Source organism: Nicotiana tomentosiformis, chromosome 10, assembly GCF_000390325.3.
Source record: "Nicotiana tomentosiformis chromosome 10, ASM39032v3, whole genome shotgun sequence".
NCBI lineage: Eukaryota > Viridiplantae > Streptophyta > Magnoliopsida > Solanales > Solanaceae > Nicotiana > Nicotiana tomentosiformis.
In genome coordinates, this window is record NC_090821.1 from 1,853,751 (window position 1) to 1,864,975 (window position 11,225).

Consider the following 11,225-nt stretch of genomic DNA (forward strand, 5'->3'; position numbering starts at 1 on the left):
ACGGCTTTCGATCACCATCCCGTGAGTTTTTACAAATATAGAACGACTTACTATACATATACAACAAAAAAAATGGATGAAAGAGAACAGTAAACCTACCTTATTTGTTGGATAACTCAGCTGCTATCTTGGTTCTTCAAACTATAGGCTTTACCTCCAATTAGAACTTGAAAGGGATAGAAAATCAATTGTGATTTGTAGGCAATTTTTGGGAGGATTTTTGCAGAGATTATGTCTGGTTATTTTGCCCTATTATCCGTCTAATATATAAATGGGGATAGGCCTTTAAAAATGCCTCTTTGGACGACCCGAACATGCCCATTTTTGGACGATCCGAACTAGCCCATTTTTGGATTCTCGTTTAAGCAAGTAGGTGATAGTCTGCGCAGTCTCACTAAAATGCACATATCTCTCTACTCCGATATCGTATTGACAAACGGTTTAATGAGGTAGAAAATATACTCATAGATCTTTAATTTTATGGGTGTAACACCCCATAAATCTAAGTATATTGGGAGAAAATGCCAATATGTTTGATCCAAAGTTTCAGTAAAACTTATGAATGTAACTTGTGATGACTTTCATCGAATTTTGTTCCACCACTCGCTTGATTTCAAAACATAACATACGACTATCATATGACTAACATAACTCATAAAATAACCTCCTTATCATGTTAAACACCCTGGTATCACCCCAAAAGTACATGCTATAACATTCCAACTTGTCGACTTTCGACGAAATATTATTTTCTTCAATGCCTTTAGCTTCTGAACCTTCCAACCCTCTTTGTACTTGTTTTTCATGATCTTCAATATTTGTAACCTCCGAGGTAACATGATTAACTTACTTTGTAAACTTTTCAAATATGATTTCATTTATGAGCTTACATCAATTGACGTACGACATACTTGTACGTACGAAAACATGGGTTGTAACATCATTCCCCCCTTTGGAACATTCGTCCTCGAATGTTGACTGGTGCACTTATCAAAATTATAACCTATAGCTCTTATAAATACTTTATTACTGGCCTTTCCACCTAGGCAACTGTTCTATGAATAAATCCATAGGCCAGGGCATTCCCTTCTTTAGGCCTCTTACTTACACCATGACTTGTGGTCGGAATCCTTCCAATCTCGTAATTATTGCGACCTTCTGTCATGCAGCCTGTACGACTTTGTCCTTGTATGTGCGCCTATGCGACTCTTCTGTTTCTTTTCCTCCAGCTTTTAGCCAATCTCTAGGCCTCACTTTGGGAACATATACAAAACTATGGTAAGTTGTTCCTCCCGGTGTATATAGGTGTAGTGAAGTTCTTCGCTCAGTACTTTATCAAACTTACGATTGTTGCGATATCTTGTTTCGTAGCCTTGTAAATATATCCTTATGGATTTACTACATCTAGGTAGGTTATACTACACCATGACATTTACTTCGGTTTATTATTGCTGAGGTTTGCTATCCAACTCCAGGTTACCCTCTCGCTGCTTATCCTATATGTATAAATCTAAGTCCTTTAGTTCTTCCTCATTACTGTTCATCTTAAGAATGACGGCCTAATATCATCTCATACTTTGGAACATTTATCTGCCTATTGTTGATTCACCTTAATGTTGATCTATAATCTACCACTGATAACTTGAAACCTCTTACGTAATACATTATCCTTAGGGATCATGTCTCATCAGGGAACATCTGAAGTTATTTGCTCGATCCACCTAGGGGCGATACTATACTTCAATAACCGTATTTCATCTCATCCCAACGTGATTCATCGTATGAGGGGTATTCTAATCTCATGCAGTTCATGAAATCCCTTCTATTTGAATCATTAACCAATCAATGGCCTTAACATCATCCTCTTATCTATTACAATTACACCCTTATTCTACTACCAGGGCAACATTTCATTTCTTCAAATTACTCATAGTCTTAGACTCCTCTGAGTTCATTCAGGCTATACTGAGTTTTTTTAAAACTTACGAAAACCATCAGCTCTCTTGTTTTGATGGGCTTAATTCAGAGGCCTTACCTATTCCCGTCACCTTCTAAATCACCTCTGCTTATCCTTAATTCTGTCCACCTAAAACTTTGTTGCTCTACCATACTTTAGCTTGCGACCTACACATATCTATTTATAGTACTCATAACCTTCCTTTAACTTTCTAGCACCATACATTTCCATATGTTATTCTGGAACTTCAAGCGAGACATCAAATCATTTCTAACTCTTCTTTACTCTCTTAACTAGACCTCTCGGTACTTGGAAACTATAGGCTAGAAGATATGTCACTGACAACACCACTATCATTTGTGGATACTGAATCACGACGCTTCTAGCCCTCTATCTGATGTATGGACTATTCACAACCTTCTACACTTGAGCATCCCATACCTTCTTAACCTTTACCTTACTTAGCTTTTAATCTCGCATTGTATCTTCTGTCTCTTTCATAACCTCCCTTCCACATAGGTAGAATTCACATCCACAACTTGAAGCTCTAGTATAAACTTCCACCTCTAGTGCGTACACAATCTGGCGAGAGCTTCATACTTACTCCTTATGAGGCTGATACTTTTTTTTATCTGGCTTTATTGTAGAGCCATTATAGAATATGGCTATTGTACTATCTTTCTTGTACCTCTAATGTTAAGAGTGATTTTGCAATGTTCAGAATCACGATTTCTATAATTATATTGGTCTAATAATCAGACTCCTGATTCACTTACCTGATGTAAATCGTTAGTTTCCTCTTCTCTCCCAGCCTTTAAGTAGGCTTAAGCTATCTTCCGATCTGCTGCTCAGGGTATTATTACTTTCGCCTTTGGTGGACGCCATGGAACATCCATAATATAATCTTCTAACAATTCAAGCCTTTGTCTGTGAGGTGGACTCAATTCTTTCTTTTAACTTTATACCGAAGTCTCCTATAGTTGTAGGAATGTCAACATATATGCTGCATGGATAGTACTCTAAAATGTTAAGTGCGGTCATAATGTAACTAACTCTGGGTCATTGATTGAATAATTCCTTTCGTGCCTTCTCAGTTTTCTTTAAAAGTGTGCAATTACTTCTCCTGGTCGTTCTGCCACTTGTTGCATGAATACTTAGCTTATCTTAGTGCCCACACCTATTGGAATTTCGTGCAACACATATGATCTCAAATATTACTTTTGATTTTTACTTCCCGTTCATTAGCCACGATAGGTGCCGCTTTTTTATGGAGCGTATACAATATTGTAGTAAGACTGTTGTTACAAGATCATTTCTTCGTTAGGTCACTATGCTTATGTTGAAGCCTTCTTCCTTATTTCCTCAGCTAGTCTTTCGTTGTAACACTTAGGGAAGACCCTCTGACTCTTGTAAAGCTGGGAGCTTTTTACATCGTATACCCGACGAAAATTTTGATGTACTGACTCGCCAATAATTATCCTTAGTTACTTATCTCTGCACCCTTATGCTCGTATGTTTACTTCTGCACTCAAATTTTTATTATCTTCTTAGTGGCACTCTCTCTTTTATTTCCATAACACTTATACGGTACTTTTTACTACCCCAACTCCTATCCGAATATTTCTCAAGGATTACAATGTCGTATCTACGAGACCGAATTTCCTATGCTTGGTTTCACTTATTTTATTTTGCATGATCTACTAATTTATCTGAGACCTCTTATCTAGCCATGACTAGGCTCTTACTAAATTCCTGAATGAACTAATAACCACTCGTCAGTCCATGCTCATATTTACATTCTGGGTAACCTCTCTTGGGTTATGTCTTCTGTCTTAACTTAGCTTTTGCACTGGCTCCTAATGTATCAAGTATTCATTCACACTTATTTATCAATAACATCTGGTGTGAGAACCCTTACTGCCTCTCTCCGGTGTCGTGCTTGCATAATGTTCTGGAGTCGTATCATGTCTGCAGGATCTGAATAAATGCAATATCATTCCTTTCACCATTTACTGCATTCTTCATTTACTATTCCATAGTTACCTGAACCACTTAACTTCGACTTAATACCCTATTACACCATCTTTCCCCCTTTAGGGGAGTATTAACATTTAATGATATGAAGACTTACTTATAAATATTTTACCTCTTCATCTTCGACGTCTTTTTACATCTTTATTGACTCTTACTCGCCTTGCAGTAACCCTTATGTACCAAGGATAATTGAATATCTTACACACGATGGTATCAGATATCTAGTGTAACTGGAATACTTAGTCCCTTAAGCTTAACTTTGCTCAAAGTGCTTGCTTTAGGGAAGCGTCTTCCTGAGTGACCTTTAAAGGTTATTATTCTGTTGTAGATTGTATTATTTCTGGAATGCGATCTTTGAAATTCTCTTGATGTCGACTATCATCACTTCATTCGATTCCTAATTGATGTTCAGTTTATCTTGTTCACTAGCCCATGCTGATTTCTATTATTCCGAGGGTCTAAATTGTTTGTTTTGGAAATCACGTTGGACGCACCAACTCATTTCTCAAAATGAGGATATGACTTTTGGCCTATACTCTTTTATTGTCTCAAGGTCTGTCACCTCTTGTCTTTTCCTTCACTTAACTATAGACTCTGTCATCGTATCATATTTTGATTTACCGTTATCACCCATTTATCATATCTTACTCATAATACTTCATTTACTCTTTTTTATTCTCCTACTAATACTTTTGTCTATCATAATATTCTAAAAACTTCAACAAAATATTGTTTCACTTTTAGCTCCCCTGGATCAATCCACCATTTCGGGTTACTCTAACCCAAGCTAGATCTTGATATCCCATTCTTCTCTTAAACTCTATATGTTAGCTCCCATTGGGCATAACTGAAATGGGTGTAGCCAATTGTACATACCTCTATTTTTGTTGAAGGTAACTTAGAGTCCTTTTATTTCTCTGCCTGACGTGGAAATTCGGATAAACTTCATTAACTAGGCACCTCATTCCCTTCTTCACCTTGCTTCTATTACCTGTTGAAACTTATACTTTTACCTTCTGATACTCCCATGGCCTGCTATTCATGGGGTATATTAGATATGCCCGTCTTAGGGTAAATGGGAAATTCACACATATGGTAAGCACGATCTAATAGGGTTTCAAATAGGGCCATGTAGTTAAGAATTCTCTCTCTACTAATGCCCTTACCTGCTGTTGTATTAGCCCTCTAGCTAGCTATAATTTTTCTAATTGAAAACATCTCTATATCATTAGCAAACATAAGCTTTGGCTTGGACTCTTATGACTCAGCTCTATAGCATGATTTGGATTTGAATTAAGGGTAAAAGACTCCTAAATGCCTTGTAGCCTCCTGCTTATAAGTGTGGTGCACAACACACCCATAAACAAGACTCTACTAGACATGACTTGTAGACTCTCTAGGATAGAACTGCTCTAATACCAAGTTTATCACGCCCCAAACCTGAGGAGGCGTGGTCGGCACCCGGTGCCATACTCGGCTCGAGTGTACCACTCAGTAACTATGAACTCTGGAGGGGTAACCCTCAACTTAGGCCGATGAGGCCATATTCTGAATCATCTGAAAATGACGCCTCTCTTATTTCTAGGGTAAACATACCTAAAAGCTGTGCAGGCTGACGAAGCCGCCATGAACATCTACTGATATACAAAATATACAGGACTCGTCTACAAGCCTCTAGAGATAGTTGAACTGTATCATGGTCGGGACAAGGCCTCGACCTACCCATCAAACCTGTATATATAAAACGGACTCCAGGGTCTAGACCTGGTAACTCCGGGGAAGTGGAGCTTACCAACCAAGCTGATATTTGGCTCTGTCTACTGGGAAGGTCTATCCAGCTGTCTATCAGGACCTACATACATGAAATGCAGCATCCCCAGCAAAGGGACGTCAGTACAAAATGATGTACTGAGTATGTAAGGCAACATAATAACTGAAAGCTAAAACTAAACTGATGATATAATAACTGAATGTAACTGGGAGTCAAAAATAATCTGAAGATATGCTTGCCTGCTAATACTGACTCAACTCTCTCCATATAGTATGTAAAATAACTGTCCGGCCTTATAAGGCTCGGTATGTGTAACTGCCCTACCATAGTAGGCTCGCTCATAGGCGCTCGGCCATACTAGGCTCTGTATCTCAGCCATTCTGGGTTGGCTATAGGTGCTCGGACACAGTAGGCTCGGTATATAACTTACCATCTGATCAGAGGTTGCCCAATAGGGGCCTGCCCACTGATTATAGCTCAATGGTGGTGAAAGTACTGTAATATTGTGTGTGTGTGTGTATATATATATATATATATATATATATATATATATATATATATATATATATATAAGAAGACAAGACTAAACTGAATATGAAGTCCCGATAAGGGAGAATACTGTAACTTATGATACTAGAATAATGTACATAAGTTCAGGAATACGAACTTCTCTTTATGCCTCGTTATTAAACTCATGTAGTTACTGGATCATGTCAAAATGAAGAAAGGTTTAGCCTTAACATACCTTATCACAATCTTTCCAATCACCAAGTTGAACTCGCCTCTTCGTACCTTAATCTACACTATCGATAATAATACTATCATTAAGTTACGAAAGGTACAACTACCGCACAACGAACGACAAGCTTATTTTGTATTAAAACGGGCAGCATCTCCTTATAATCCTTACTTTCTCCAAATTCAAGATAACACCAACAACACAAGAATACAACAATATCAACATGTATATATTATTTTCCAACCTTATATACACCACAAAATACTACAAAACAACCCAACACACTCCAATCTCTTCATACACAAAACCACCACCGTAGTAGTGTCAAACAACCCGAAAATATTATGACGAACGACCAGCCCACCATCCTGCATTTATGTGGTGTTTCTCTACACCCTTCCTCCTCCAAAAATCCACAAAATAGTAGTAAAATACGCTGCCCAACAGCACCATAAAACAGTCCGCTATAAATGAATAACTCGAACTCACGACATCCAATCACCGTCCAGTGAGTTCTTACAAATATAGAACGAATTACTATGCATCTACAACAGAAAAAAAATGGATGAAAGAGAGCAGTAAACTTACCTTATTTATTGGATAACTCAGCTCCTATTTTGGTTCTTTAAACTCTAGGCTTTAACTCCAATTAGAACTTGAAAGGGAGAGAAAATCAATTGGGGTTTGTAGGCAATTTTTGGGAGAATTTTTGCAGAGATTATGTATGGTTATTTTGACCTATTATCAGTCTAATATATGAAGGGTATAGGCCTTTAAAAATGCCTCTTTGGACGACCCGAACTGGCCCATTTTTGGATTCTCGTTTAAGCAAGTAGGTGACAGTCTGTGCAGTCTCGCAAAAATGCCCATATCTCTCTACTCTGATATTATATTGACAAACGGTTTAATGAGGTAGAAAATAGACTCATATATCTTTAATTTGATAGGTGGAACACCCATAAATCTAAGTATATTGGGAGAAAATGGCAGTTATATTTGACCCAAAGTTTCAGTAAAACTTATGAACGTAACTTGTGATGACTTTCATCGACTTTTGTTCCACCACTCGCTTGACTTCAAAACATAACACACGACTATCATACGACTAATATAACTTATAACATAACCTCCTTATCATGTTAAACACCTTGGTATCACCCCAAAAGTACATGCTATAATATTCCCAACTTGTCAACTTTCGACGAAATATTATTTTCTTCAATTCCTTTAGCTTCTGAACCTTCCAACCCTCTTTGTACTTGTTATTCATGATCTTCAATATTTATAACCTCCGAGGTAATATGATTAACTTAATTTGTAAACTTTTCAAATATGATTTCATTTCTGAGCTTACATCAATTGACTTACGACGTACTTGTACGTACGAAAACATGGGTTGTAACAATAGTGCTTCTTTAATGTTCCTCATGGATGACACTAGTTTCACTATGTTGACATTGAAGTTATATTCTGATAACCTGAGGTAAGAAAAATCTCGAGACCCCGATGTTTCTTTATCTTGAAGTGATCTATTGTTTCGACCACGATCAATCCCTCTATCAACGATGAACTTTTTTGCTGCTCGAAAATTTCTGCCACAACCTTCGGTAAGCTCGTAGGGCAAAAACTGGCCCCTCGAAGTCCGCCTATCCGCGTCGTAGTCATCCTTTGATTTTTCTCTATTCTTCTCCTGTCCTTTGGCCGATGATGTCGAAACGACCTGGTCATATCCGATCCTTATCTTTGACTCGTACCAGTTGTGAACATTTGCCCAGGTTGTTGCTTGAAACTCAAGCAGGCTCTTCTTCAGCTTACGGGAAGCTTCTGAACTTCTTGGATTCAATCCTTTAGTGAATGCTTCAGCTGCCCATTCATCCGGGACGGTCGGGAGCAACATTCTCTCTTTCTGGAGTGGGTAACAAACTCTCGTAATAATTCAGATTCTCCTTGTGAGATTCTGAATATGTCGGCCTTCCGGGCTTGCACCTTTCCGGCTCTGGCATGAGCTTTAATGAAAGAATTCGCGAGTATCTCAAAGGAATCTATGGAATGCTTGGCAGTAATGAATACCATGTTAGGGCTCCCCTCATGAGAGTTTCGCCAAATTTCTTTAGTAACACAGATTCGATTTCGTGAGGAGCTAGATCATTTTCTTTCACCGTCGTCGTGTAGGTGGTAATATGTTCACGTGAGTCTGAAGTTCCATCATACTTTGGAACTTCAGGCATTTTAAAATTCTTCGGGATTAGTTCTGGTGCCGCACTTGGCTTGTATGGTAATTGAACATACTTCTTCGGGTTCATGCCTTTCAATATTGGTGGTGCGCCTGGGATTTGATCCATGCGGGAGTTTACTTCCCTCATGAACCGTAAAAGTTCATCTTTGAATGAATCGTTCTCGTTGTTAAGACCTGATCTGCTCCCCCAGCCCCGTCAGATCCAACTTCACCCCTGGGAGTGTTGTTGTCGACACTCTGCGTTGTTTGGTCTGCGGGAATAACGGGAGAAATTGGATCTCGTCTGTTTGCATTATTCGAGTCCCCCGATAGTGCCTGTTTCAGTTCTGTCATAACTTGATCCTGCCGCGTGAGATGGCCTAGAATGATTGCATGTTGCTCTTGCAGGGCCCTCACAACATCCGCTACATGCTCCTCATCAGCATCATCATGAGTAGTCTCCCGAACCCGTCGAGGATACCCTCTGTCATGCACCAGCGTGGCGTCATTTCCCTCATTGCGGGTGTTACTGATTGACTCCTCGAAATGAGGTTGATCCCCTCGAATTTCAAGGTTGTGTGCATCTCTAACAATGTTATCTGCCATTTTTTGTGATTTTTTCTAAGACCAAATAATCAAAACACGTTAGTAAAAAAGGTAAGGATCAATTTAATTGCACGGTTGTCTAGGCCCCACAGTGGGCGCCAAACTGTTTACCCGTAAAACGGTACAGTTGAATTTATACGTAGTTTCTAGACAAGTTAATTAATTTGGTCGTGAAATAATATAACAATTCAAGAAATATATAATACTTAGCCTTGAAATATAGATGAAACAACGGAGATGACAGTTCCGAGAACAAAGCTTCCGGGCACAGCAATGATGAGATCGGAGAGCAAGAAAGTAAAATTGTATAAAACTTTATATAGAATATAATATAAGTTTAGCTAGAAAATCCGTGTCCTCTCCAATGGTCACTTAACTCACTATTTATAGCTATATCTAGGGAAAAAGGTCATAGGATCGTACCCTCCTTTAATGTCAATTATGAGGTCATTGATGAAAATGTAACGGTGAACATAAATGCCAAATTCTTTGTAACGGACCGCGCTCTTAATGCTGCAGAATATTCCTTAGTAAATGCTATCGGGCGCAGAGCATTTAATACATCCTTATAAGCGTTATCCTTTCTGGTGACAAGCAAAGTGGTTGCGTTCGGTCCTCACCATCTCATCTTGAATTTCACGTGTCCTCCTTTTAGTCAGCCACGTGTCATAACATATTTTACCCTATACAAAATGCATACAACACAAAGAGAATTTTAATATCATCATGCAAGGTAAAACAGATGTAACGCATAGCACATTTCACACGGTTAGAAGTATATATAACAAACGTTGTTGTAAGGTTTACATGAGTATTTATTTTTTTCAATGCACACATGTGGATAAAATACACATCATAACAAATATATTAATGACATGTCATTATACTATTTATTTATTTTACAAGTTTAATCACTACATATAACTCGTATCCAGCTCTCTTTGAATTTGAAGTCCTCGCAATTTTTTCTCGAAGAGTGCATAATCAAGAACTTTGAATAAGAGTTCTTTTATCCCTAAAATCTGTCCCCTCAACAAATCATCCTTGATCTTACTCAGCAAAATTTGGAGGCGTAGAATCAGACATTTGCTACGTGAAGCTTTGTGCTATGAGCTCAGCCTCCCACTTACGATTTCTTTATAGAACATTAGAACTACATTGACACCGAGTCAATCAAAATGTCAAATGATTGCATTAGGGTAGGGAATATTATTGATTTGACATGAGTTACCCACTTCTAGATTTTGGAATGGTCGCCAGAACTATGAACAAGTATAATTATCGTGATAGCTTGATGACCTTGTAACAATGGACGAATTAATTTGATATCTAAAGCTATTGATTTTTTTAGAGTTATATACATCCAGAAAAATTTCAGAACAATCGACAAATCCAAATAGGCTCATCAATAAGTGGAAATCCGTTATCCAATGCTTTCCTTTGGTTGTGAGGTATGACTAATTTTACTTCAATGGAGAACTAAGATATTTATGTGAACCTTCTTGATTTCTTAATATATCAAACACATATAATTAATTATAATAAGATTAATTTTAAAAATGTCAAATAGGGAGACTAATAGTGGTTTGGTGAGAATATTAAATCGATGGCTACTTGTATATTACGTATAAATTACATTGTTAATCTATCAATATCGTTGTTCTATTTATATATAACGCCAATAAGCATGATCATCAGTTAGTTACATTTGTTATACTATGTATTTTGACAAAGTAAATACGTATAGATAAGATAACTCTGCATTGGAGAGCATGTTTTGCAAAATCGTGCAATATATGTGTATTGAGTATGACAAAAATTACTTTTTATTAGAGAAAATTTTCTTTTAAAATGCATTATAGTGTTTCATTGTGAGTTAAAAAAAAAATTATCTACAAAATAA